The following is a 4,312-nucleotide window of genomic DNA, read 5'->3' on the forward strand; positions in this document are numbered from 1 at the left end:
ATTAATTTTACTATTCAAACAACAGGAAGTAGGTGGCAATTTAGGGATCGCAAAAGAGATAAAACCAAAAAAACTTTTCTACCACATTTATTCTACACTGTGTATAGCTGTGCTCACAGAGACAAGCAGCTCCTTTAACTTCTCCACTGCGCAGGAATTCAGGTATGTAAAACTGAACCTGCTCAACAGCTGAGGGAGACTAGAAATGATGGGTCCATATCTTGGTGCATTGTCATACAATTCAAACAATGGTGCAGCTACCAGCTTATAATTTTTAGGGACTGCAAACAAAGCTTTTTCTTGAAGCTGAACCAGAAACTACTTATGTTCCTTAGGCATTGTATGGATACTGAGGAGGTTCAAAATTTGTTCTCCACCAGTTACCAATGCAGTTGTCAATGACCCAGTCTTGCAGAACTCCATCCTGACGACCCAGTATCTCTGTCATTTAGCGTTTTAGTTCTTCAACTTCATCTTCTCCTGGGTTAAGTTCACCACCAGGTAGTTTGAAGAAAGTTGTTCCCAGCTGTAGCAGTAACACACGGGGTACATGATGTGCTCATGTACAATCAGAACCCCTTCTACAGCCCTCCTCATTCCAATTTTATCAAATTCTTCCCTCATGCGCTGAAATCTGGCTGCAACAGAGCTGTCCTTATAGAGGGGTTCTTTTGTACCAAAAGTATAACTGGTAAGAGGGTACAGGTTGATGGTACGCTCCAGAGTGAGGGGCTTGGTCTGCTGGATGTACTTGTTGCCGAACTGAGTGACCCCCGGGGCCAGCCGTTCTGCAAACGCTTGATATGCTGGCGAGCTCCGGCACTAGCAGCGAGCAGAAAGTGGGAGGTAGGGGAGACTCCCCGAGCGGAAAGCGGTTATCTGCGACCACCTCAGAGGCCACCGCCTGCCATTAACAGGAGAGTGCAATGGGTCTTTTTTATTTTATTTTATTTTATTTTTAAAAGATGGAGTCTTCTCGGCCGGGCACGGTGGCTCAAGCCTGTAATCCCAGCACTTTGGGAGGCCGAGGCGGGTGGATCACGAGGTCAACAGATCGAGACCATCTTGGTCAACATGGTGAAACCCCGTCTCTACTAAAAATACAAAAAATTAGCTGGGCATGGTGGCGCGTGCCTGTAATCCCAGCTACTCGGGAGGCTGAGGCAGGAGAATTGCCTGAACCCAGGAGGCGGAGGTTGCGGTGAGCCGAGATCGCGCCATTGCACTCCAGCCTGGGTAACAAGACCGAAACTCCGTTTCAAAAAAAAAAAAAAAAAATGGAGTCTGGCTCTCTCACCCAGGTTGGAGTATAGTCACGTGATTTTGGCTGACTGCAACATCCACCTCCCAGCTTCAAGTGATTCTCATGCCTCAGCCTTCTGAGTAGCTGGGATTGCAGGCGTGCACCACTACCTGCAGCCTGAATTTTGTATTTTTAATGGAGACTGGTTTTCGCCATGTTGGTCAGGCTGGTCTCAAACCCTTGAAGTCAAGTGATTCGCCTGCCTTGGCCTCTCAAAGTGCTGGGATTACAGGCGTGAGCCACCACGCCTGGCCAATAGTTTTGATATTCATTGAAATGTGTGATCTTGGCTGGGCGTGGTGGCTCACGCCTGTAATCCCAGCACTTTGGGAAGCCAAGGCGGGTGGATCACGAAGTCAGAAGTTCAAGACCAGGGGGGCCAACATGGTGAAACCCCATCGCTACTAAAAATACAAAAATTAGCCAAGCATGTTGGCAGGAATCCCAGCTGCTCGGGAGGCTGAGTTAGGAGAATTGCTTGAACCTGGGTGGCAGAGGTTGCAGTAAGCCGAGACTGCACCACTGCACACCAGCCTGGGCAATAGAGTGAGACTGTCTCAAAAGAAAAGAAAAAAAGAAAGAAATGTGTGATCTTGCCTACTATCTTGTGAGATTCTAGAAGGTAGAAAGTATTTCTTGCACATCCCCAGTGACTTGCAGTAGGAAATATTTAGTAAGAAATTGTTGAACGAGCCCGGGCATGGTGGCTCAAGCCTATAATCCCAGCACTTTGGGAGGCCGAGGCGGCTGGATCACGAGATCAAGAGATCGAGACCATCCTGGTCAACATGGTGAAACCCCGTCTCTACTAAAAATACAAAAAATTAGCTGGGCATGGTGGTGCGTGCCTGTAATCCCAGCTACTCAGGAGGCTGAGGCAGGTGAATTGCCTGAACCCAGGAGGCAGAGGTTGCAGTGAGCCGACATCACACCATCACACTCCAGCCTGGGTAACAAGAGCGAAACTCCATCTGAAAAAAAGAAAGAAAGAAAGAAAGAAATTGTTGAACGAATATTTGAAATTTTCTATTGTTATCCAGTTACTCCTCCTAACTTCCAGTCACCAACCAGATTACATTAGTTTTTTATTTCTTTGACTTTTTTGAGACAGAGTCTCACTCTGTCACCAGGCTGGAGTGCAGTGGCATGATCTCGGCTCACTGCAACCTCCAACTCCCTGGTTCAATCAGTTCTCCTGCCTCGGCCTCCCGAGTAGCTGGGATAACAGGCACGTGCCACCACACCGAGCTGATTTTTTATATTTTTAGTAGAAATGGGGTTTCACCATGTTGGACAGAATGGTTCCGAACTCTTGACCTTGTGATCTGCCTGCCTCGGCCTCCCAAAGTGCTGGGATTACAGGTGTGAGCCACTGTGCCTGGCCAGTTTCTGATTTCTAAATGACTGCCACATATTCTAAGAAGATTTAAGTGGGATCTAGGAAATATTTCTCATCTATGTTCTTGTACAGTGAGGACAGACACATTTTTGAGGAAGTAATATTTTTATTCTTTTGGGACTCCTTATGTTGTAAATGGTAACAGACATGAATTAATGCTCTTTTGTTTGTGAGCAATAGGAGCCAGTGTCTTAAAACCCTTCATTCTGTTTCCATGTTGGGCTTGTGATTTCACTCCATCTTTGCTACTGGTTTTGACAACAGGGAAGCATTTAAAGATTTTAGGCAGTGTAGTGATGTGAGCAGAATTACATTTTATAGCAATCACTCTGGTTGTGGTAGGAAGAACAGATTGGAGGGAGCAATGTCTAGAGGCAGGGAGACCAGTTGGGAGTCTGTTGCAGTCATAGAGGCAAGAGATGACGGTAGCCTGACCTTGATTTGTGGTGGTGGAGAAGGTGATAAGAAAGCTGCTTAGGACTTCAGACCAGCTTTGATGTACCCACTCTACTCCAAAACATAGCAATGCTATTAGATCATGCCCCACCTAATCTCCACCACCCTTCCTTCTAGATGGCCTGCCCAAGGTTCTTTTTGTAAGGTTATTGTCTTGTGGGGTTTATTGCCGAGTTAACAATGAGGAAACGGAGGCCAGCACAAGAGAAATGCCATTTATTTGGACCCCAGGTGAGGTTTTCTAATCCCAGGGAAAGAGGCCAGGGAAGTCACACCCAACGCCTCCGGGCATGGGGTTTTATAGCGAGTGAAGGCGTTTGATTGGCTGTGGAGAAACAGGAGGTGGACGTGGCAAGCTGCTATAGGTAGGTAGGCAGGATTTCCGGATGGGGCAATATGCTATTGGGCAGGTTTTGGTGGGGCTTTCCAAGGGCAGGCTAGGTGCAGAGTGCAGAGGGGATTTCCAAGGGCGGGGTTGAGTGCCGAGTGCAGAGGGGATTTCCAAGGCAGAGCTAGATGATGGGCATATTCTGGTAATGTAATTTTCAGGCAGGGAGAGGGATGGGTGTGTCCGAGCTCGAAGCAACCACCCTTACGCTTTTCTGTTAACCTCTGCACACATTTGCACAGGTCATGCTGTTCCATCTGGGAGCTCTGCCTGCAAAATTTTGGCCCCTTCCTCCACACCCTGGATTCACCACCCGTTCCCTCAGACCTGGCTTCCTATTAAGGGATAATAAATAAAAATAATCCCCCACCTGACTGGTCAGACCGCTCTTGGCCAAGAGGACCCTACAGAAACCTTTGTCCTCCAATCATACTTCTATGTGACTGCCCATACAAAACACAGTTTGTCCTGTTTTTTGGGTCTTCATTTCTAAAGGCTCCTGTGTCATATAAAACTTAAATAAATGGGCCAGGCACGGTGGCTCATGCCTGTATTCCCAGCATTTTGGGAGGCCAAGGTGAGCGGATCACCTGAGGTCGGGAGTTTGAGACCAGCCTGACCAACATGGAGAAACTCCATCTCTACTGAAAATACAAAATTAGCAGGGCGTGGTGGCACATGCCTGTAATCCCAGCTGCTTGGGAGGCTGAGGCAGGAGAATCACTTGAATCTGGGAGCCTGAGGTTGTGAGCTAAGATCACACCAT

General features: G+C 47.5%; 1 pseudogene; it reads right to left on the bottom strand.

Moving 5' to 3' along the window:
- LOC100396659 (cleavage and polyadenylation specificity factor subunit 5 pseudogene) lies at positions 1 to 3,803 on the bottom strand (annotated as a pseudogene).
- Positions 3,804 to 4,312: the final 509 nt, after the last annotated feature.

The sequence above is a fragment of the Callithrix jacchus genome, chromosome 5 (assembly GCF_049354715.1).
Source record: "Callithrix jacchus isolate 240 chromosome 5, calJac240_pri, whole genome shotgun sequence".
NCBI classification, from domain to species: domain Eukaryota; kingdom Metazoa; phylum Chordata; class Mammalia; order Primates; family Cebidae; genus Callithrix; species Callithrix jacchus.